The sequence below is a fragment of the Protopterus annectens genome, chromosome 7.part0 (assembly GCF_019279795.1).
Source record: "Protopterus annectens isolate FY-2018-M chromosome 7.part0, PAN1.0, whole genome shotgun sequence".
Lineage (NCBI taxonomy): Eukaryota > Metazoa > Chordata > Ceratodontiformes > Protopteridae > Protopterus > Protopterus annectens.
Window position 1 is genome coordinate 256,654,755 of NC_056739.1, and position 26,798 is coordinate 256,681,552.

Genomic DNA, 26,798 nt, shown 5'->3' on the forward strand with positions numbered 1-26,798 from the left:
AGGAGCAACTACAGACCCTGGAAAGTATCATGCCATTAGCCTAACAAGTCTGATATGTAAGGCTATGGAGTACATCATAATGGATCTAATTAACAAGGATAAAGGGAATCTCCAAACTCTAGATCTCATGGAATTTGGTTTTGTGAAAGATAGATCATGCTTGCTCAACCTTGTTGACTTCTTTGAGTCAGTCATCAGAGGGGTGGATGAATGTAAGGCAGCGCTTACAGCCTACTTCGATCTGACCAAGGCCTTTGATACCATTCCTCACTAAGGAATTATCTATAAACTCACCAAACAAGGCATCAACCCCTATAACGTTACGTGGGTAGCAAATTGGCTCATAGCAGACAAAAAGTCAGACTGCTGACCAGTCACTAGTTTAGTCCGATAGGGATCAATCCTGGGTCCTCTCCTGTTTGGCATCTACTTCTCAGAAGTCCAGGCAAACATGGAGGGACTCTGGCTGACCAAATTCACAGACAACTGCAAGCTGGAAGCTATTATTAACTCCCCAAGTGATGCAGACATCCTACAGAAAGGCCTCACTGAGACCAATGACTGTTGTTGAAACCATGGCCTTAAGCTTAATGCCTAAAAAAGTGTCATCATTCTCTTTGGGAAAAACATAGTTCCCACTAATTACCACATCGATGGGAGCCCACTGAACATTTAAGGCATTATAAGAGATCTGGGGACCCAGGTTGACAGCAACCTCTCCTTCAACCACCACATTGCCACGGTGGTGAGAAAATCCTTCTGTCATATTCGCAAGATTTAAGTAGAATAATTAACAATTCTTCATTTAAAGAAATGCCTAAATTTATGAAATACATATATGAAATCTTATATGACTGACATGGGAAACAGTATTTCAAAATTTTACAAAATATTAATAAACTATAAAACAGCCAAAACCTCATATTGGAAATATAACAAAAGGACACTCAATACAGTTAACTGAAAACATCCTTTACAAAATACTGGAAAGTTTTTAATTGGAAATGCTTGCACAGAGTATTCTTAACCCCAGACATAAAAGGGATATGTTGGAGATGTGAGCAAGTACACAATGCAGATTGGAACCACGTTTTCTTTTGAATGCATTAAAATTAAGTCATTTTGAAATGGTATTAATAACTTTCTACAAGTCTTATTTAATGAATCATTTTATTTTACTAAAGCTCTTGTATTATTAAATATGAACTAAGGTCCTAATTTGAATAGGTCAAACATGTATCTAGTATGGACTTCACTTGCAATTTCAAGGAAGTGTATAAGAAGAAGATGGAATACAAACACAATACCAACTTTGGAAGACTTCTACAGCCTACTGAAGACCACAGCATTATTGGAAATTAAAATTAAAGAACTAAGAATTTATTCAAAGCCAATTATCAACAATCCTTGGGGGAAAGTCTTATTATTGATTGACACTCTACAATAATTGATCAGACACTCTGTGGATTGGACATACTTATAAAGTAACTGTATACATTAAGATCTGTTATAATGTCAGGCTAATGTAAATAGTGTACATAGTTATTTAAGATATGTATAAATATTATAGAATTCATTCAAATGTATTTAAAAAATAAAATTTTTTGAGGAGAAAAAAAAAGTCCTTCTATGTGGCACATCTCATTACCAAGGGTTTTGCATCCAGGAAGAAAGAGGTCATCATTTCTCTCCACTCTTCCCTCATTAGACCAATCATAGAGTATAATGCCCCATTTGGCATGCACCTCACTAGACACCTGCAACAGCTGGAGACGCCACAAAAGTACCTTGCAAAGAGGATCTTAGGCCTTAAACACATCCTACATGGACAAACTCAAAAAACTGCAGCTATTTTCTGTCTCATATCGTCTACTAAGAGGCGATCTCTGCTTGATTTACAAAACCATGTCTGACCCAGCTCTGTTAGAAATGCTACATATCTAAAGAAATCCCAGTCCCTCCACACCACATGCTCCAGAGACCTCATCCTCATTACCACAATCAACAGAACATGCTGGAGGGACAGGTTCATAACCCAGAGACTGCCCATGCTATGGAATAGACTTCCCATACATGTCAAGCAGAGCACCTCACTGGCCCTTTTCAAGAGAAATCTTGATGAGTGGATGGGAAATAGAAAATTCACCCCGGGGATCACTTCAGTGGCTCTGCTTGATAGAGGCACTGGGAACTCATGACGAGCAGCACGATGCCAGGTCACTTCTATGGGCTAGGCTTGTAAAGGCCCCAGGGCCTTACCTATGAACATCCAAAATAAGTAAGTCATGGTCTTGTTCCCAATCAATGTTTGCATTTTATCAACTTGTTCTCTTTACAAAGAAACTGCTTGTGTCAACAGATTTCTTAAGTATACTGTATAAATGGCCGCCAGGGAGAGTTAACCATCATTTTCAGGGAGGAATAAAATTTATATGAACTTTCAGCAGAGTATGACAATAAATACTATCAAATGATATCCATTATCTGGTCACTACACATATGTGTGTGTGTGTGTATATATATGCACGTGATTGAGTGTGCTTTTAGAAGTATGCGTTATGCGTCTGACCAGCAATTATTCATGCTTATGATGTGGTACTATAAGCAAATTAATATTTTTGCATATTAATGTACAGGGGTGGGGGTAAAGATAAAGTTAGAGTTAGCACACACGAGAAAGGGGAGTATTGGACAACTCAGAAAATGTAAACATTTATAAAAAAAAGTCAGCAAAGTCACTGAGATGAAAAGTGGTAGAAGCATCACAGTAACTACATTTACTGACATTAATATTTGATCTATAAATAAGAAACCTTTGCGGAGTTACTGAGGTACGAGATTTTCTCATTTTTGGTACAGTTAGGTTGTCACAGGTACCTTAATGGATTGCTAATTTTAAGATGGAGAGGTGAGTTTTTATTGGTAATAATGTAACTATCCAGTATTAAATGAATAGTTGTTGGTCACGTTGTATAAATTAACATTAGGTTATCAAAAAGAAAAACATTCTATTTCCATTTCACATTGAGGTGAAGACATACCAAATAACTAATAATGATTCAGTGAAAGAAACTATAATAGGTGGAGATTATTACAAATTGTAAGCAAATAGCAAATGTCACTGTAAAATGCCTATTTTAAGCATCATTGATAATAATACACTTTGCAATTAATAAAATTAAAATAACAACATAGTTTAATAAAATGACGTCAAGATATTCAATGTGCAGTCTTGGATATATAGACAGGTGTATATGAAGTTTGCCACGAGTAGAAAGGTGAAGCTGAACATAGTTATGTCAACAACTTTAACATGTTTCTGATCAATGCACTTACTAATGTCTTAAAAAGAAAACAGCAACTGAAAAGAAGATGACATACAACTATCAGTTTAGGCAAGCTATCAATACATTATCTACAGTAGAAATGCAACAGATGAGAAAGGATATTTTTTAAGGTAGAACCATCTGTTGTTAAACTCTTTACATGAAAGCACAGGGACTGATCAAACATGTATCAGTTATTTCACCTAAAAAGCAGAATTACTCAATGTACACCCTTTACACACCTAACACACCAAAAGTAGGAGTCAAAATACATTCTAGAATTGTCATAAAAAAGAAAAAAAAAAAAGAAAGAAAAATTATGGCAATGGCAGAAGCTATAGTAGAACGCTTCAAGACAGATCTGTGTTCAGAAAGATACATATAGTATCACAGGAATTCTGGAAATGAAGGTGTAAAGATTGGAGGAAGATGGGCGAAGACTGCCAGCCTAGTCAGATAGAATTTGATACATAATTCTATCAATTGCATAAATAAATGTAAAATACAAGCTTGTGTTTTTAAATGAAAGAAAACACTGTAAAATGTGAACTTCATGATTGTTGCAACATTGCCATCTGCTGTAAGAAAAACCAAGCCAAATATTTCAAATGTGCCTTTTGAAGCTGAAAAGATCTTATGAATCTCTTTGATGTTTACAAGTCGGCTCCAGTGAGTCTGGATGAAGGTTTCAGGCCCAATGTTTTAAAGTTAAAGTTAAGGGCCAGAATTTACATGTGGAAGGTGCTTTATTGCTCCGGTTTCTGCTAGAGTGCATATGTGAAATGCTTTTTATTGTTGTAGCCTCCTGATTGGTGTTAGCTTGCTAAATAATGCAGTTTGTGGCCTAGGAACTCCAGACTAAGTGTCAAAATGATGTAATTTGGGAGGGCCTTAGAGAACTGTTGGTTAGGGTTTAAAAACTATTGTTGAGTGACAGACTAAGAAGCATTTTGATCTTGGACATCTAACCCAGCACTGCTTATGTTTTATGCATGTAAGTAGGATTATAGCACTGTGTTTTCTCCTAAGATTAGCTAAAGATCAGAAAGTTAGATTGTGTTTTTCTTTGACATCAGACCTGTCCTACTGTATTGTTTTAAGTGTCTGTGTGATCTCTGAAATCTTAGATATCTCTGTGGTGTAGTAGTATTGTCTTGTGTTTTAAAACCTTTACCTGTGGCTGGTTTGTGTAGAGATAATTTAACCTCTAAAGTACATTACATATTTACAGATTTTACTGTTTAAGTCACCCCAAATTAAGCCTTGACTGTTTAGTCATACTACCATTGGATTATAATATTGCACAGTAATAATTGGGCACCCTTTTAAGGGCCTTTTAGTAGCTGATAATTATTAGCTGGGTGATGGCAGGAATTACTACCATATGGTCTGGGTAATAGGGGCACAGCTGGAGAACCTCTGCCAGCCTTTTCCCAGGAGGGTCTGTGTGGTTGTAAAACCTCTTATCAAAGTATGTGTGTTTTGTGTCAGCTACTTGGGCAGGGACATGAAGCACTGGTTGGACAGAGAGGGTTACTGGAGGTTTTAGCTTGCCCAGCTAGGCTGAAACCTGGACCCTATAGCTGTGCCAGTCGGGAGTCTTATTGGGGACCTGGTGAGCAAGGGAGCAACCAGCCCCAGACTGACTGTGATCTCTGTGTGAACTTAAGGAAATTGTACTTTACTGTGTGTATTAGTTATCCTTTCCTCTTCTAGGAGATGACCTCCCTGGTGTTAGTGGTGAGGATTTAGGCTCCTTGATTGCTGGACCAGGGCACGGTCATCACAGAAGGTATGGCATGATACAAGCGATGGGAATATAAAATAACCACAAGTACATTTTGGAAAGGGAGCTACAAGGCAGTGACATACAGAAAAAAATGATAACAGAACACCAAACATAAAGTTCCTCATATAATTTTTTTTTTTTTTTTTGGGCAGTGACTGAGTCATGAATGTTAGCTTGTCTGTTCTTCTCATCTGCAGTTTTGCCAACATATGCTGTTAAGTTAAAGGCTTCAGAGATTGAGGTTGGAAGCTAGTTTGTTTGCCTTTTGAGAAATATACCGTTCTGCTGCAGAAAATGTAGGCCAACATTACCAGTGACCTTTGATCTGATTAGTGGTGACAACAATGAAAATTTCTGATTTTTTTTTAATAAATATGATATACTTATTTTGTAAAGAACAATGATATCCACGTGTCGTGTTTTTCCTGTTAAATGGGAGTCAGGCTGTACCAACAATGGATATCAGAGCAGATCACAGAGATTATTTAGAATTGTATTTTTGTCATTTACCATGTCTTATTATTAAAGTCCAAAATTAAAATAGCCCACATTTTCTAACTCACAATCATTTGACAGTAAAACAAATTTTAATAACAAAACAAAAAAACTGAAAAAAATTGTCACCAATTTCATATTAAAATGTTATTTTTGTTTAACTCAATATTTTTCTTATGGATATTCTGTAATGGCTGTGCAAGTATAGTTAAGGTTAATCCAGTTTATAGGTGGATATGGCAGCGGATGGAAACCGAGGTAGCATCTCCTCCTAGTGAAATGAAAATACCCTATTGGGTGAACTGACAAGCTGGTTAATGTGTTTTGCCAAAACAAAGTGCTGGAATCAGCTGTTTCAGATGGTGATGATTCTATTCCTGTTTTCAACTGAGACAGGGTGAAGTGACAATTTCCGGTTTCTCAGGGTGGTGAAAGCAGCAGCATTCTTTCAACCTCCATGGTGGGTTCTGCGAGGTGTGGGTTGGATGTAAACAGTCTTGTTGGACGTTAATTTGGCCCACAAATTAACTCTCATGCTATTCCAGATTCACAAAATGGTATGGGAGATGTACATCGCATAGACAAAAAACAAGAGCAATACACTCAATTGGATATTAAAACATGGTTAAAACAAAGTGTGACTGAAATTAAAGACAACCCTAGGAACACGCTTTCTTTATACCAAGGTATGGTGTACAAATTAAAAGATAAACTTCTTAAATATAAATCTTTGGCCCTGGATAACTGTTTTTTGGAGGAATGTATTTGGTGCAAACATGTACCAAAAGGACTTGTACTGATAAAATTTCCCAATAATGTTGTGGATGGTTCTGATTTTTATAACAAGCTAGTGTGCATTTTAAATGATTGTGGATTACTACTTATGGGTGAGTATCATTAGGAACAACAAGCAAACCCTGGAATGTTTACATAAATACATTCTTGAATTAAATAAAAAAATTGAGACTGTTTTATTGCACTCAATTCATGGGTATAAATGTAAATATTTAGCTATATTTAAGGATGTAAACAGGGTAGCAGATAAAAATAAGCATAGGAAGTTTTTTTTTAAATTGGAACGTGATGACAAGGATTACCAGGATGGTAGGGCTTATTCTGCTTTTTTTGCCTAAGAAAAATGACATAACTAAACCCCAGAATAGCCAGGAAAATATTAGGACATTTCTTAGCAATAACAGTGAGGTAAACATGGAGGTTAAATATGAAGAGGCCCCTTTAGACAAACCCCATCTGAGGATCACAGAGGATTCAAAATTTACAAATTTTGTCCATCTTATGCTCAAGTGACTTGGAAATCAACTAAACAAATATGCCAAACACACCAACCTTATTATCACAGAGGACAAGGGGGCAGAAGAGGAGTACATTAAATTTGGCCAATTTTAATAATGTTTTTAATTCTAACAACTCTCCTTCCAATTTATCCACTACTTCTCAGGAATTAGTGAAAGTGGAGGGTATTGTGTACAATTCATTTATTCAGAAGGCAGGACCGGTGTATACTTTGGATGACTTCAACATTTTTAGTTATAGTGGAATAGAGTTAACGAAAACACACTGACTTTGAAACCCTTTTGAAAAAGTTCAAAATAAACTTTATTGTCATTCAGAAATCACACCAGTGCAAAAACTGAATGAAATTCCGTGTCTCCAGACTCAATATGAAGACAACATATAGACTATTTTCACAGACATTTACACATATAACACCTAGCTATTACACCACGGACATGCAGGTAGACAGACTAATACACATTTTAACACTTTGAACTGAACACTTACGTGCATGAGACTTTAGTACTGCACAGGTACTTGGTTAAGACATTGCATTGATCCTTGCACAGAAAGAGACATTGAGTATTGCACTGTGAACATTAGAGTATTGCAGTATGGACCTCAGAGTATTTCACTATGGTTAATTTACAAACTTGCAACATGTATTGCACAGAAAGGAGATATTGTATTGCATTGCTACTGCCCTAGATGGCAATAAGTTATAGTCATGGTGAATATTGCACTAAGTATTAAATGAGACAGGTTAATGCACAGTTTGAGACAGTTTCTACTGACCCAGTTGGACATCATGAAGTGTAGTGGTTACTAGAGTTCAGCAGCCTGATGACATTAGGGAAAAAGCTGTTCCTGAATCTCGTAGTTCTGCAACATATGCTTCAGAGGCAGTTTCCAGATGATAGCTGCAAGAACAGTCTGTAAGCAGGGTGAGTGCAGTCTTTAATTATTCCTCTGGCCCTGCTGAGATATCTGGGTAAGTACAAGTCATGGATAAGTGGTAAGGTGGTCTTAATGATCCTCTCAGCTGTGTTCACCACTCTCTGAAGGGATTTGCCTCAGATGTAGAGCAGCTTTCATGCCATACTATGAGGTTGTTCATCACCTATGTCCACCTATGTTCCACCTATGTCACCATGATAAAAGGCTCAGTGTCCAACATTATTTTGGATGTAAAAATGTTTGTTAGGAATTTGAACTTAGAGGTACTATTTAGTGACTGCCTGGTGACTACCCCTGGTAGATTAAATAAAAAAAGTCTCATTAATCCACCTATTCACCCTGTATTACGTAACGTTGAGGCCTTGATGGAAAAGGTTATTAGGAAATATTTAAACAAAAAATATAATATAAAAGTAATTTAACTGTGGATGAAAAAGGTCTCCTTTGTGAATTAAGTGGGACCCAAGAACTGAGAATTATGAAACCTGACAAGGGGGGTGACTGGTCATTATGGAGCAATGGACTTACATGAGCAAGATGTTGAAGATTTTACATAATGATGATAAATACCTACAGGTTGTCCTGTAATGAGATTACTCTAGCATGTAGACACATTGATTTGTTGTTGGAGGACAACCTGTTACAGGAAGCCATTAACAAAAAAATTGTATGATTTTCTGATGGTTGCCAAACCTGTCATTCCTGAGATTTTTGGTATCCATAAAGTCCACACAGATGTTTCCAGCCCCCCCTTTGAGACCAATTATATCCTTTGCTGGTTCAAAAACTCAACCTTTTCCCTTTTTTGTGGATATAAAATTAAAACCTTTTTATGGATTATATCAGCATATGCTGATAGATTCTTGGGACTTCCTAGGTAAGATGGGTATGACAGAGTTTGATCCCGATTATCGTTTCATAACTATTGACATTAAGGATCTTTTCAGTGTTATACCCCACAGTATAGGTTTATTATTGTTCAAGGAAGCCCTGACTGGGTTTGATCTTTGGTCCCAACAGGACTTTAAGTTGATCCTAGAGAATATGGAATTAATTCTTAAAAACAATTACATCTTTTTCCAGGGTGAATTCTATAAACAAGTAGATGGGGGTTGCCATGGGACAGCATATGCCCCAGTCTTTGCCAATATCATTCTATTGTATTGGGAGCAGCGCTATGTGTTTTTTTCCCATTTCTGTAAAAGTATAAGAGCATATTATCATTTTTGGGTGATATTTTTATTGTGTGGAAGGGTCCTAAGGATGCCATTGAAAATTATGTGAACTATATTAACAGTACCACCAATTTTTTTAATTTTAGCCACAACATTGGGTTATTGGAAATGCATTTTTGGATGTAAAAACTTACCAAGGATGTTATCAACAAAAGGTACTTGCCTACACTGTATAGGAAAGAATATTTTTCAAATTCCTATTTACATTTCCATAGTGATCACCTTTATTTTACAAAGGAAAATATAGTGAAGGGCCAGATGGTGTGAGCAGCACGTATGACTACCGTTAGGGAAGATTTAGTTAATGAATTAATCTTCATTGAAGGGCTATTTGTTGCTAAAGGATATCCCAAGTTGGTTGTTGATTCTATCAAAAAAGAAATTTTGGGAAGGATGGAGTAAAAAATACCTTCCTTTAATGAATTTAAGAGAGGACGAAGCGAGTGTTACCTCCTCCCAAAATGTAGTTCAGGAATATTCAGTTGGTGTAAGGTTGGATATTGACAAAGACCAATTTTTTTGTATTAAATTACCATCAGGATACAAGAATGGTACAGGACATTATTTACAAGTAGTGGGATTTTTTTTAAGTATGCCAAATCATTTAAATGTTTTTATCCAGGTTTTTGGAAGTTTAGTTTTAGGAGGGTCCCTAATTTGAAGAACTATTTTGAAAGTACTGCTGTACGTATTGGCAATATATACAAAATTGGTACCTTCAGGTGTGGGATGTGCCCTCATTGTCCCTTTATTTCAAATTTGTCAGAACTGCAGATTTGAGGACCACATAAACTTGTGCCAAGCAGTTACTATAGTTGTTATTCAAAAGGGGTGGTATATCTGGCCAGTGTTTCTCATATTATGTTTAGAAAATTAAAACAAGGGGTGTATGAGCATATGTATGATATCAACAAAGGAAAGGAAACTAATGCGCTCTGTGGGAACACCTTAACTTGTTCCAACACCGAGAACTTAAAGTTGGCTTGAACACAGTTTAAGTCTTTTGAAAGGGGAGATGACTGGGAAACAAGCTTATAGTATCGAGAGCTGAAATGGCACTTGTGCTTGAAGCTTGCATTCCCCCTGGTTTAAAAGACCATTATTCTCTTGTTCCTGCCACAAAAAAGAGGGGGTTGAGATACTGAATTTATTGAGTGCTTTATTTTTTGTATTTTTTGTACCTTATGTAGTTTTATTTATGGATGTACCAATATTTTTAATATGGTTGGTTTAGTCCTATTAGTAAGGGATCAGTGATTTAACTTGTTCACCAATAACATGACCAATGATATTTGTCTAGTGGTTATGTAAATGTGAATTAGGGAATATTTGTCATTCTGAGGAAAATCCCCATTGAGGAATGAAAGCACTAAATCTGACCATTAAAATGTGTTTTATATATATATTTTTGGTGTTGATTATTTTATATTGTTTTTACTGAGTTTTTTTTTTTTTTGCTCTTGTTGTTTGCCACCTTGTTGGATTTGGATGAGATGTTTGACCTTTATTTGGACCAGGGTGCCTGGCTGAATCTTGGGTTTCAAAAGTTAATACACGTGCCTTTATATTTTATAAATTTGCCCTGCAAAAACACATATATTTACTTTTTTTCTGTTCACTTGGTAGAGTATTACAGTCCTTCACATAACATTGTTATGAATGTAACTACTAAGAATTACAACATATTGTAAATGTTTTACAAATAGAACACCACACTTATTAAAATCACTTAATACAGCATGAGAACAAAATGAAATTAATTCAGTATTAGCATTGCCAGCATAAATAGAGGGAGGAAAGTTTCACAAATAATGGAAAATATCATGAAAAGCGATTCATTCAGAAAGCATTTCTTCCTTTGGGTGTGGTATCATGTCATCTGCAGAATATATTAGCATATTCTATTTTTAATGTATTACACAACCAAAAAGCATACTGTCTCCATTGTGCACTGAGAAATCATTGATCTGGGTCATAAACTGAAACTCTTTAAATTTTCCATGGCATACAGTATTACTGTCAATGTCAAAACACTGCATTGATTACCGAGCAAGAGAATCTATCGGTTAATGTTGAATCTACACAATCTCACCAGCTATGGTCATGGAAACTCTGCAATATAATAACCAGTGCAGCCTTAAGTAGTAGAACTGAACACAGTGAGAATTTTCATAATGTCACAGTCATTGGCTAGAATGTCAATAATATTTGAAAAGTACTAGTCTGGGGAGGACACCATAGTCACAGAAATAACATGAAAATATAAAGTTCTGTGACTACTTGAATAAAGGGGGATTAACATAATAAAAATTACCATATTGTTTTTTGTCTATGGCAAACAGAATGATACACTGAGTAAAATAAATCTATTTCTAGATTTTTGACAAATTGTATTCAGTAACAGTAGTTTCATGAGTGTAGAAAGTACAGCTATTAACAAATAAACAAAAATGTATTTTACAGTTCTTACATTAGTCAAACATATGTTGATTGTATACATTTTTGAGAATGGTTAAGCAAGAGGCAGAATACATGAAGGAGATGAAAATATCATTGGGGAAGCATGTGAAAAAGAGGATAAAAACATCCGATAAAGGGAGTCCTCAGACATTGAGAATGAATGGCCAAAAATCTAAGGTGGCCATTTCTCAGGATATTCCCTTTTATTTGAGGTAGAGAAATTCTGGAGTTAATATATATATATATATATATATATATATATATATATATATATATATATATATGTTTTGGGGGGTGTTGGAGTTGTCCCACTCATCGGCAGATGCTGGGTGCATGCCTCCCCTTGCAAACAAAGAATTTTAAAGAATAACAGAGGGTGGCACAGTGGTGCAGTGGTTAGCATTATCACCTCACAGCAAGTGGTTCTCCAGTGTGATTCTCAGCTGGGGTGCCTTATGTGGGGAGTCTGCATATCCTCTCTGCATTTGCATGGGTTTCCACCCACATTCCAAAGACATGCATCTGCAGCATTTCTTCTCAGGCCTCTGCTGAAAATGGACTCTGTCCATGTCAGACTTTCCCAGTAAACAAATGTTAACTAAAAATAAATATATTTTCACTCGGCATTTGGCATGCCGACATTTCAACAGAGATCTATTTGGGATGACAAAAGGTGGAAGACTAGGACAGTGTTAAAAAAAAATGCTCTTATAATGACCCATGACTTTGTGCATCAGATTACTGACAGGGACCCCATGAAAGTGAGCCATGGCTAAGTGGAGGGAAAAAAGGGGAAGGGCAATACAAACAGGAGACTAAAATGAGGAAGGAATAAGAGAAGCATTAAGCTGTGACAAGGTAAGACCACTGAAGGTAATGATTAGTGAAAGACACACAGATGGAGTAGTTATAGAGAAAATATGAACAATGAGAAAACGGGGGTAGGTTATGGAGATGCCAGGCTGCAAACTACAAAAGAGAGAATGTGAGAAGAATATGGCTGAGTTGGCATGACAAAAACCAAGACAAAGCAAAGGGCATGACAAAGAAGAAAGATGCAAACACCTCAGAAATGCTAAACCTATTATCCTTTGCTCTGTGGTAGAGCATTGCAATTTAAACATTGACATTTTCATAACAGTTAAAAAGTGTGTTAAACTAGCAGCCTTCATTTGCTGTGCAGGAAGTGGTCACGGCAAATCAGTCCACTGAGACCACATCATGCATATACAAAAATATACCAAAGCACAGATAAAATTAAAACTGTTTTTTTTTTTCCTGATCACTATCATCATTTGCATAATGAAGTAAATAAAGTTATGCAGAAGTTTACAACTTTCTAAAATTATAATTTAGCAAAACAAAACAAATGTCCCGACGTCTGTTTTATGTTATTAAAAATGTATTCAGTAGAGCTGGTGATATACAAATTCCCACAGTAGAACTAGGATAGAAAAACATAATTCCTTGGGGAAACTGTTTAATAGGCACACAGAGTGAAACAAAATATAAGACACACGTATAATGCTGAAGGATTGTGATTTATGAGGATTATGGAAAAAAGCCTAATTTAAATGAAAATAAACAAGAGCAGAGAATGATTTGCAGCTGAATTTGCAAACACCAAAGTAACTTTAAATTCCTGATTTTAAAAGCAACTTTAAGTTAAAGCCTAGTAATTGCTGTGCACAGGAATTTTGAGCAAATGTCTGATGAAATAAAACATCATATATGGAAAATGCAGCAGCTGGAGTATTTGGGGTAGGACCCTTCGTTACTAAACTGTGCTTTTTCTTAGAAAGTACAAGTTTGTTTCTTCATGCTACATAAACATTATAATCTCGATAAGTAGAACAACAAAATTTAACAGGTCTATGTTAGAAGACGACGAGTTGCTTCCTCCAAGAGAAATTGCATGCAGTACTCCCAAACTGAGAACACCGGAATGTCACTGAAAGCTACAGAACAATTTGTACCAGTTTGTTAGGACAAGGTGTTGTCCTGATGCAACACATATTACAGGCAGTAAGTTGCCTAATTAACAAAAAAAAAAATGGAGATATTACACTATTTCTAGAGATAAAATTAAAGCCTAATTATATCAACACATTTATCCGTTCAATATCTGATATTCGTGTGTTTGTGTTTATTCTTTTTCACATTCATTCCAGTCCAGGTAATGTGGACTGCAGTAAATAAGTAATTGTCAATTTTATGTAGTTTGATGTAATTTTATTGCATTTCTGTCAATCTAGTCTTTCACAAAAGGCTTTCTATCTAGATTTCAGGAACTCGTCAATCCCTTTTTTAATGTCTAAACAAGTTAATCAGGTGCAAGAGGAAATAAAAATAATTTAATTTTAGTAGAAGTCAAGAGACAATTCCACTAAAGAACTAGAAATAACTCTTGATACTTTCCAGATGTTTTGGGTGGTCTTAGTTGAATGGTCGACTGACCACACTATCAAAAATCAGAATATATATACTTCATACTGGGGAAAGGGCAAACACCCATCCCAATCCCAAGAAATTCCAGAACTTAGGTACAACACAGGATCTATGATGGATATGTCAATATTCTGGCATTCAAAAGTGTGGTCAGTTAATGTGACATATTTCCATTGTATGTATACATGTAAGCATTTATATTCAATGTAATATTTGATATGATAACTAAAGGTTTATTTGCAATGTAACGTTAGAAGTTGCATTTCTGTTTGCTTACTCAGTCCTGTGGAGTGATACTAGCTGCGTTTTGCAATAGTCAGTGACTGGCACATTGTTATCTGTGCATCAAGCACATCTAACATGCATCCGTTTAGTAACAATGTATGCTTGTTGTCAGCTTGATGCATCCGTTTAGTAACAATGTATGCTTGTTGTCAGCTTGATGCATCCGTTTAGTAACAATGTATGCTTGTTGTCAGCTTGATGCATCCGTTTAGTAACAATGTATGCTTGTTGTCAGCTTGATGTTTTGCCTAGAGCCCTGGACTGTTGAGTTAGGTGGCCGTTTCAATTGTGCAAGTACTGATTTCCATATCTGGCACATTGTCTACTACTGGAATTCTGCTGCCATACCTGGGATAATGTGTTATTTTGTATTAGTCCCCTTCTCCTCTGCATTTCTCCCACAAAATAACAACCTCGATGAATTTTGTGACCAATTTAATAACATATCTTTTCGCCAAGAATGAAATATCATTGCCATAAATCAAATAATCATAAACAGATTAAAATTTCTGCTAATATCAACACCTTAATGACCAAGTCTTGTAGCAAAACTACTGCACTGCTCCAGCCTGCCCTTTTCCCACCAAGTGGTTTTCTAACTTATGCCTTCTCCACAAACTTGCCATTCACGATGTGCAGCCTTGTCGACTGCTCACAATTCTTCATTTTAAAGTCGGAGTGACTGAGGATGGGAAAATCAAAAAGGGGTGAAGGCTGTGTCACAACCATCATCTTTTGAGAAGGGAGGAAAGGATGGCTGGTGGCACACTCAGCAACTCTGCTGAACCGATAGCAGGAACCCAAGCATCTGTATAGAGTCTGGCTATATATATATATATATATATATATATATATATATAGTTCTTCCATTAGGTAGAATGCAACACATCCTCATGAGGCAAAGGGACAATGTGGTCTGTGACAAAAACTTATTTGTTAATATTTTTTCCAGGGTACAAATAAAAGTAGCCAAAAATGGGTCTCTGAGCTTTACAGAATTTCTTATAATGGAATCAAAAAACAAGAAGTTTCTTAACTTTGATATGGCATATCCTGAGAATTTTGCAAACATTCTTAGTTTTAGCATGGCATTGTTTTAGTTCCGAGCATTCTGTACAACATACGTCCCTGGCAAAGACCATCAGTTTTAAAATGTAGGGTTAAACCTTTGGAACATTTAAGGTAATCCATGTGGAGTAAGAATGTCATATGTACATTTTATAGAAGCAGAGTCTCCAAAATGAGGATAAAGCGGCATTATATATAAAGAGAGTGTTTTTTTTTTTTTTATTCTGAGAAGTGGTACATTTATGGAAATTTGTTCTATGGCATATTCAAAACGTTTGGAACATATTGTAGTATTTCTCTTAGTAAGTTGTCTAAATGTAATAGACAATAACTTGTCTGTCAGTAAGATATATTATTTGAGAAGAAAGTATCCTATCTGGATCGTTCACTGAAATATTACAGTGTGCATGTGATAGTGCATATTGTTGCTTTGGAGACACAGTGCAAACTATGTCATTAAGGTAATGTAAAATCAGATGCATTTGTAACTAATTTGAACAGATAAAATGATAAAGGTATGTAAGAGAGTTGAGACTTATTGATTTTATTGCCTACTAATATCTGACCAAAACATCTACTCTAAGGATCAATATCAACTTAGAGCTTTTATCAATTGACAATATTATGGAAAAAATCACTCAGATGGTAAGATGTAAATTAACTGTATATGATAAATGGATATTAAGTATTTCAGTTCAAATGTAGAGCAAAGCATTGATTATAATTCACATATTATGCACTCTCAGAGAAGTGATTCGATACAAGCACAGTTCATTGGATGCATGGTAGCAATCCATCTCGTGTTTGACTTCTCTCATTGTCTGCAGTAGGTTACAAACTCTTTTATTCTTTCAAGAACTATACTGTCTAAACAGGCTCAAAATAAACTGAATTCAGACCCTCATCATGTCCCATAGTTCCTTCTCATTCGGAGGCCTGCACTAACCTGACATAGCCTTTCTCTGGATGAGTCTTACCTCTCTGAATGGAAACAGCAGTTGTGTGTGTATCTGTGTGTGTTGATGCAAGAGTTGTACTGCATCACTGACATACTGGCAGATATGCAACTGTGTGCAGTAATGCCATGTCTAGTGGGTAAAGGAAAGTCCCAGCTCTGTGGTGATGTATTTGTTATATGTTTCATCCCTGTGCCTTGCCTGACAGTTGCACATCTCCTGCTTTCCTCGTCTTCATAAGGAGACAATTATAAGTCTTTCCCAAACATTTTCTCTGGCTAGCACCAGCTGAAAGACATGAGCAGGCTCTGGTTTGTCAATTCCCTATGTCATATGGCTGCTGTTAGTTAATTCCAGATAAACAGGTTTGTAGGCAGGGTTTCATCTCTCTTTGCAAGGAGCTGAACCACATATATCTCTGTCTGGGACTATCTTAGATTTACTTTCCTAGCCCTGGAAATAACACTGATCTCTGCTGACATAATGGCCAAATATAGGATTAAACCAACAGTATGAGTAATATTCATGCTGTCTGGTCTGCAAATCTAGGTTGAAGTATATTGTACTTCAGTTCTGTTGGTTAAGGACACATGGCTCAAACTACACTGAAGTCACAAGGAAATCTACATAGACAGCCATAGACTGCTTAGGATGGAGAGATAAGGGAAAATAGGTGAAGGACTACTGAGTTATGCCATCCTCTAACTCTTAACACAAGTTGGAACAGTGATGATCTTTTTAGAACCGGAAAAGGCACGCTGACTTTAAATACATAAAGACCTTTGTGTTATATGCAGCTGCCATAAACCTGACTACACTCACTGAAGATCCAATACCTGCTGCTAGAGAGACATTAAAGGTCCATCCAGTAAAGTGCTTGAAATGGGTAGAATTTAAGAGATACTGCCTCTCCAGCATAACTTACATTAATTATTGCAAGTTAGCTTTGCCATTACACAAGTAAAGAAATAAACAATAAATAACACAACCGTTGACCTGGTGATCAGTAACTGTACAACAAATGGAAAGCAGCAGACTCTAAATGAAATGCCTTTTGTAATCATTGCTCCTTATGACATCTGACTGAATTCATTCATTAATGTAGCCTCTAATGTGTCTTAAGGAGGATCACATTTGTTACATTAAATACTCCATACTTTTTCATTTGTCTACCAGGCTTGATCCTCCCCTATACAAACACAATCTAGCAACATCATACAGGAGGACTCTACTATTCTTTTCACCTTATAGGAATCAGAGTGCTAAACATTATACAAATAGGAAACTTCTTTACAATCAAACTATTTACATAATGAAGGGAGAAGGACTGAGGCAAATGTACACCAGTCACATCTCTAACAATTTTGTTTCAGTCTAAGGGGCTAAAGAATTAATGCAAATATGGTCTCAGAAAAGAAAAGTACTTGCATTCCTTTTCTCAACTTTTCTGTAAAGAAGTCAGTCATCTTATCAAAGGCAGATCATTGTCTCAGGCCTTGTTCATGAATGTCATCTCTAGAGTTCCACATAATATAGTCAGATGAGACTTTCAGCATTGTCTGAATTGCTTGCTGGAATCCTCCCACTATGGTTACAATGTTGCAGAATAGCTCCTCATATTAGGCACCTGCTTCTTCTTAGTGTATCTTCCCTTCTGTGATGCTAGCCTGTGTAGAGGTCTGATATGTGCAAACTTTTATGAGTAGGAGAAATTAAGAAAGACCTTTTTCGATGAGTCCCTTCCGGCTAAAGCTGTGTGTCAGACTGACACTTTTGTCTGCACAGCTATAAGCTGCTTAATTAATAGAGCTATGATATAAAGCTAATATTCCCACTAGTTCAAAAGTGACTACGGCATTCCCTGTTAATAACAGCAACAGAAAATTATAATGAAGTGCACATCAATACATATCCTTCCTCCTCAGCCTAATGTTCTGGAAAAAATTGGCACTGTATTAATTAGCAGCCATCCATAAATTCTAGATCTGCTTCTGGGCACAATATCTGACATTAGTCTAGAATATGGGGTTAAAACAGTAGTCATTAAAAGAATTGACAGGTACTGTAAAAATGCAAACAGTTTAATTCTCAGAGTTGTTAAAATCACTGGACATGTACAGTCATTTTAACCTCGATGACATTGTCAAAAAAAAAAAAGACATTGTCTCAGCACTCTTTTTTTGTCAAAAATCCCAACCCCCACCCCCTGTGGTCTCTGTACATGGGTCATTTATGTTCTTCCTGTATGCACAGCATAGATTCTGAAATTATACACATCATTGTCATTGTATCTTTTAAACGGGCTTGTCTTACTTGACATAAACCTCACAATATCCATCATCCCCTGTGCCAAGGCAGAAAGAAAACAAGCAAAAAATGACCTCCTCCAGAATGGGCCATACGATTTGGAGATCAAGATGTGGAACAAACAAATAAATGACTATTTCAAAATCCTAAAAGAAAAACTATATTGACATTTCTTCTTGATTCAGATACTTTCAGAACCATCTGGGTGAATGCATTACTTTTGTTAAGAATGTTACATCTGTAAAGAAAAATACGAACACCCACTAGAAAAGGAAAACTGTACCCTCTTTTGTAAATAAGTGATAACAGATTCCCCACTATCTGTGATCTTACTGACACAAAATGTTAAACGTATTTCTCTATTGCAGCAAAGCCATGGCAGGTTATCATTATTTTATCATGTAATCACCAAACTGGTCAGCCTTACATCATTATAATGAGAAGTCTCCAACAATGACTACATATGACTTAATTCATAACATCTTAACACTATTCTACAATATGTGTAAGCACATAATCTGATAAACATTTATAAAACATCCAAAGAACTCCGAACCTTTTTTATTGCAGGTGAATGTAAAGGATTGTAGGACACAGTTCTTAGCTTACAGCTCTCTTTATTCTTATTTGAAGAGTACGACACACCTTTACTTTAAGTCCAGTTTAATAATGCATTCTGTCATAACCTAATCTCCTCTATGTTTCTATTTGCTGTTGTACAATGGCTTTTACCATACTTATCCTGTTATCAGAATGTGAAAAACAAATTCAAACAAGTATACAGTTGTGAACGCTAACGTATAGGAAAACACAGTTTTAAAGGAAAAGGCATTATTTTCCATGTGTGTTACAGACACACGCAATTTCATATAAGAGGGGGCCATCTGAACCCACTAGTCTCATAGTGCACAGTGTACCACACATCCACTCATAGTGCACAGTGTACCACACATCCACTCATAGTGCACAGTGTACCACACATCCACTCATAGTGCACAGTGTACCACACATCCACTCATAGTGCACAGTGTACCACACATCCACTCATAGTGCACAGTGTACCACACATCCACTCATAGTGCACAGTGTACCACACATCCACTCATAGTGCACAGTGTACCACACATCCATTCATATTACACAGCGTACCACAAATCCACTCATATTGCAGTGTACCACACATCCACCCATTTTTTTATCAATAACTCTGAGGTCACTACTGTCCTGAACAAAAGGCATACAGACTCATGCTGTTACACAGAGACACAATAAACTCAAAGCACTTTACTCACTTTATACTGGTTAAATTTATATACACACTATCACTTCCACGGCATACAGACACCACATCACACCATTCAAAACGTATTCATACTCAAAGATATCAACAAAACACACAGACTCACCTGTCCTTGCACATTTAAGCTCTTAAAAGGCTGAGTTAGACTCCTATGGTTTTCATGAGGATCCCTTTCCCCTTTATTCCCCCTCAACATCACTCTTTTTTTAAACCCATAACAACACAAAGGTGTGTGTGTGTGTGTGTGTGTGTGTGTGTGTGTGTGTGTGTGTTGCAAAGGCTATTTACATAATTGCACCTTATATATTCGACGTCTAAATCAGTATTGGTGTTTCACTTTGGTCTTCCCATTAAAAAAGGAAATCATTGTATGAGAGTAACCACTTAAGAAACATAACGACTAATAATGACTAATACATTAAAAGAGAAAGACAATGATGCATGTTCTCAACGTTTATTCACCTTTGTTCTCACAGAACACATGAACATAACCAATTTCAGTAGAAGCTATGAGCTTAGACCATGCAGAATGCAAGAATTCAGCTTCACAGATTATTTTTTTGTGTGAATGCCTACATCTATGTAATGTAATCTTCTCTGTGTCAATACAATTTTAGTATATATGTTGCTGAAGCAAGTACCTACATCTATTTAATGTAAAAAGCTTTTTTTTTTTTATTCTGATTTTGTAAGTGTCCCCAGGGCTGTGTTTGCAAATAGTCAAGAGAGATCAGTATTCTGCCATGATAAACAAATGTAAAATAATGAATATATAGATATATACACTTATATAAAACACACAGATGGCATTTACGCAGGTTACTGCATAAACATTTATGATCACACTGAATGTTACCACACAGACCACATTCAGTACAAAATTGTGAATCTGTGTAAATATTTGAGCATTTATCTTTTTATGGTGCAATACTGGACTATGATATCAAGGGAGTAAGATATTTATAGGGAAAACATGAAGATAATTAGGAATTCATAACACACAGGTGTACATTTCAATTAGGGCATAGCATTTGAGCCATAAACACACAATTTCCTTTATATAGTCTGTACATTTAGCCCATGTACAGTACCGGCATGATCATTCACACATCTCATAAACTCAATAGAGAATACAAGCAGTCCCTTTTTTAACTGCATGTAGATGTTCAAAACTGTTGAAATGAAAAATATTCTAGTAACAAATTAATAAGGTCATCTATTTGTAGATTCTAAGGCATTTTTGATCAAATAATTATAGTTTTTGCATTCAAAATTCCCCAGTCATAAATCATAAATAATTGTACAATTAAGCTTAGAAATAAAAAAGGACTGTTCTTACCTTTCTTTTATTTTGAGGAATAAACAGTGTGTAAGCTCAAATCAAATCTTAAATAAATGAGCTTTGTGCTTGATAGGGATAAGCAGGTAAAAAGTATACCAAGGAAAGGAGTTTACTCAGAAAATGATGGTCAGCAAGTGCTTTTGCATTTTATCATGGCCAATTAAAAATGCATACCTGAATGTTTCTCGTCATACACTCCCCTTTTTACAGGTTCTGCAGGTTTCATTCCCAGGATCATGTATTGCGTTACTTGTAAACAGAGTCACATGGGCGAAACAAATGCTCAGTGTCTTATCTTTGATCTATAGAGGAGCCATTTTACAACTCCCTTCTTTGTCTGTTCCTAACCTAGTCAGTTATTTTAATGCAATTGAGCTTTGTTAAAAGTTTTGCCAAGAGGGTATGTCATAAATTAAAATGCAGGAGTAACAGTTACAAAATATCTTCACACACGCACACAGACAAACACACGCATGCACACTTGTACATCATGCTAAGTGCAAGTGATATATTATATTTTTAAAAGACCTCCTGGGTCCTTAAAACTCTTAGCACTCTCTTTGTTCTGCTGTCAAAAATCTACATTCTGTCAACAAGATACAGAGTAGCAGATTGTTTCCTTGCAATTACATTTCCTGGTTACACAGGAAATTATATAGCTGATGTTATGAGACTTGACAAGTCATCAAATCAAAATATTTGGAAAGCAAGCGATTTTTCATTGTCAAAAGGTTCAGTTACACAGCAGCTTGAAAAAATGATCCACATCTTCAGTGAATATAACTTTTTTGTCAGAACTGATCATTATTTAAACACTGAATTGTATGGGACCATTCATTTCATGTATTCTCTTATCAGAATGCGAAATACAAATAAATGCTAAAAGTACACAGTTATGGACACCAAGGTACAGAAAGCACAATTTTAAGGGAAATGACTTTATATTCCATATATATTACAGACACATGCAATTTCATATAAGTGGGGGGCATCTGAACCCACTAGTCTCATATTGCACAGTGTACCACACATCCACTCACATGCACAGTGTAACACAAATACACACATATTTCACAGTGTACTACACATCCACTCATATTGCACAGTGTAACACAAATCCACACATATTTCATAGTGTACTACACATCCACTCATACTGCACAGTGTACCACACATCCACTCATATTGCACAGTGTAACACAAATACACTCATATTTCATAGTGTACTACACATCCACTCATACTGCACAGTATACCACACATCCACCCATATTGCACAGTGTAACACAAATGCACACATATTTCATAGTGTACTACACATCCACTCATACTGCACAGTGTACCACACATCCACTCATATTACTCTCATAACTCTAAGGTCACCACTGCCCTGAATAACAGAGCATGCAGTAAGGACTACAAGAGCACATTTATATTTATAACAAAGACAGACTGACACACAGTGATAGAAACATAAATCCACACATATACATGCAAAGAGACCAGTCACCAGTGGAGTTCCCCAAGGCTCTAAGTGGGACCCCTCTTGCTTGTCATCTAGTTTTCTGAAGTAAAAGCCAATACCAAAGGGCTGTGGTTGATTAAGTTTACAGATGACTGCATACCAAGAGCAGTCATTGAATCCCTAAATTATGTAGCCATGCTGAAGGAACGTTTCTCTGAAATAAATATCTGCTGCCAAAAACATGGACTGAAACTAATTCTCAGAAAATGCATTATTGTATCCTTTGGGAAGTCATCCACCCTAGGGAGCTACCACACTGATGATAGATCCCTAAGAGTTGACACAATTGTTCATAATTTGGGAACTTATGTGAAGGGCAACCCAGTTTTTTGACCAACATGTATTCATTGTTGTAAGAAAGTCCTTCTATATTGTACAGCTTATAAACAAAGGGATTGTGTCTAGATCCAGGGATGTTACTGTCTCCCTATTATTCAGTCCTCATTAAGCTGGCCATTGAATGTAATGCTGCCTTTGGCATGTCTCTGTCCAAGCACACGCAACAACTGGAATGCCCACAGAAAAACCTTACTAAATGTATACAGCGGTTAAAACAACAGGTCCTATAGGACCCAACTTAAAGCCATCTCACTATACTTGGTATTCTACAGACTGATCAGGGTGAACTATGTCTGGCATACGAGGTATCCCTTGATGTAATACTAATGAATTTACTGCACATCAGCAAGTCCAATGGCATCAGAAATACTCAGTCTAGGGATCTAAAACTGTTCTGCAACATCAATACAGCAGTTTTGGAGGGACAGGTATATCTTGCAGAGGATACTGCTGCTTTGGAACAAACTCCCATCCATATTAAACAATGTTCATCTCTGTCTGCATTCAAAGACAACTTGGATATATGGACGAAAAACAGAACATGTATCCCGGGACTGTTCCCCGTAGTACTAATGGAGAGGCAGCTCCTAAATACTTTATCCCATGGATTGGTGCCCTCACATTTTCTATGGTATGACCCCTGTTATACTCATCAGTGGTAATATATAGTTATCAACCATGGAATGGATAAGGTTAATCTCTAACCAAATGGGATAGAGTAATTTGATCACATAAATGGGAACTGGGTAGGCTTAAAATGGCCCACAAAGTCAGCTATTACTTACTCATGAACACGTGTGTGTGTGTGTGTGTGTGTGTGTGTGTGTGTGTGTGAGTGAACTGTTTGCTGTTTCAAAGCAAAAACAAACATTCTTAGGAACTGATTTTTTTTTTCTGACAAGGCTCACCAATGTGTGTGCGTTTTCCACACTCGATTATCAAAAGTTTTATTTTGCCCAAGTTATTATAATTGCACTTATTTATTTCTGGGTAGACTTTGATTACATTCAGACCAACAATGGTTTCTTCATGGTTTTCACATCAATTACTTTCTAAACCTTATCTGTGTGTAATAAGCTATATGATCAGCTTGTTGCAAGTCTTATGCCTGTAGATTTTGTAGCAAATTACATTACTGATGAAATCCATAATAAATGTAAGTAAAATATAAAAAAAAATGTTCCAGTCATTCAAGTGTATATATTTGAATCCATGCATCATTAGACCTGATTTACTAAGAGCAGTCTTCTAAAAACTGCTGCTGTCAAAAAAGCACACAAAAATTGTTTCTATTGAGAATAGTTTCCTACACCAATCATCCCTCATATGGGGTATTGTGATGTCAGTACCCCTTAACTTATGTAACCAGTTCTGAGATTCTTGCATCTCAGAAAAAGGGCAATTCCCTTCTGGCAAAAGTCTTGGGTTATATATCATGTCTTACTAAAGTGTGGGATCCACTAAGTACTCCATTGTTCCCAAACTCTAGACAGTAAGTTGTTATGAGACTGCTGTGTTTAAAAAAGCTTAGCAGATAAGTATATTTTACAGTTAAAAATGCAATGAATCTTCTAAGCAGAGTAAGTTTGCTGTGCTGGGGTAATCAAAGTAAAATTTGATAAATCTTTGTTCAACAAATTGTATGACAGATAATTAGAATTGCCAATGCTCAATGAAGTGACACCATGTTTTAAGAAAGATTTCATAAACCTTAACACAGCAGAATGCATGATGGATATTAGCAAAAGATTAAGTGAAATAATATATTTTTGTAAACCTCAAAGTAAGCATAAATACATTCATAGAGCAAGCCAAAATTGTTCCCTGGCACTGATTTGCATCCCCACAAGAACAATGCATACTTCACAACCATTGCAATCAGTTTATAAAGTAAAACATATCACATTTGTAAAATGAAGTATAATCATCAATAAACATTTGATAACACAAATCACAAGAAACAGTTATTCAGTACTGTAAATTGTTATAAAGAGAAGTGTCTTTATATATTACAAACTGAATCCAACCCTGTGCATTGTTTGCATGATTATATTGTTCATAGGATCATAGTGATTACTAGTCTAATGACCCTAAAATGTGTTTTGAAGCTTAGTCATGCTACCCAAATGTAATGCACCCATTTGGGCTCATAGGTTTTGTGTATGGTGTATTTAACTTGGGCATGGGTGATTGACCGTTTACAAGCTCCCTCGTTCTAATAGCATATAAGTGTTTGGCCAGAGGTAAACTTATAGTTTCCCACAAAGTGTCCAGGTGGTGCTTGAATAAGTATAGGGAAGAACTTTGCTCCACATGTATGGGAAGCCTGTTCCATATAAGGGACAGTCTCTGAGACGCATATCTGCGTCTCCAACATGCCTTATGTATGTTGCAGGTGAGGTTGAGGTCCCTAGATCAAGTGTTTCTGATGCAGTTTGTTTGTGAATATGCAACAGATCCTTTAAGGTTGGACCAGAAGATGCTTTGTAGTCCAGGCATTGATCGCCTCTTAGTAATTTGTTGAAGAACAAGTTTAAAGATAATGGTTTGAACCAGTCTGTATGAGACATGTTGACTACACCATATTATTTATTTATTTATTTATATATATTTTTTTTTTGTGAGAAATCTCTGTGGATTCTCCACTTGTTGCAGTTGCCTAGTCAGTTACATACTGAAGAGGGTATTGTACTCAATGATTGGTCTAAAGTAAGCTGAGCACAATGGAACAATGACATCTTTTGACCTGGATGATATGCCCTTGCTTATATGTTGCATAACATAGAATTATATCCTTACTACCTAATACACATGATGGTCAAAGGCCAAGTCACTATCTATATATGCTCCTAAACCAGCAAATGTTGATAATACTCTTCTGAGGGTAGACCCAGTGTTGTAATTTGTAGAGGTGGTCATCTTTCTAAAAGAGGCTAGTATGCACTTCTTGGCACTGAGATTTAAACTGTGACTCTGACACCAGTTAATAGTTTGCGTAAGATGTTCTTGAAGGGTATTTGTGTCTGTGGATTCTCTAACAGTACCTGCATAGCAATCATGTGCGAACTTAGTCAGGCAGACTCTATCTCTCTGAAGTCAAGGCTAACATCAGAGAGGCCACAGAGAAGCAGTTCTGAGCCTTGAGGGTCATGCTAGTGTCCTGCCTTTTAGTGGAGGTAGACATCCCAATCTTGACTTAATTCTTTCTGTGACCATGCTTTCTATTGAATGAGTGACATAGGAGTTTACATCTAATTTCATGAACTAATCTACAATGCCTGAGTTGTGTATTATAACAAATGCCTTTGGCTAGGCTGAGGTAGGCAGTATGCACCATTTTACCCTTACACATTGCTTTGCTCACCGTCTCAAAGAAATTCATCAGGATAGGCATGATCTACCCTTAATTAATCCATACTGCATTAGATCTAATGTCTGAAGTTTACATATGTTGTTTATCATATCCATGATTATTCTTTCCATAGATTTACATATGAGACTAGTCAGGCATATAGGTCTATAGTTTCTTAGGTCTGTCGATAGCAGATCCTTGAGTAGAGGGATAACAGTTTCAGTCCTCCATTCATATGGCACAAACCTTTTTGGAAGCACTGGATGAATTGTGATTCCAGTGGGTGAAAAATGTCATGTTTCATGATATTAAGGAGGC

The 26,798-nt window shown here is 36.3% G+C and overlaps 1 protein-coding gene across 2 annotated transcripts in view; it reads right to left on the reverse strand.

Moving 5' to 3' along the window:
* The window catches only part of LOC122806381 (cornifelin-like), a 121,448-nt gene extending 100,030 nt beyond the window's left edge, over positions 1–21,418 (reverse strand). For both annotated transcript variants that reach the window (XM_044076737.1, XM_044076736.1), the window contains exon 1: positions 21,262–21,418. The gene's annotated coding sequence lies outside the window, so the exon portion shown is untranslated. The remainder of the gene's footprint in view (positions 1–21,261) is intronic.
* Between the last annotated feature and the right edge of the window lie 5,380 nt (positions 21,419–26,798).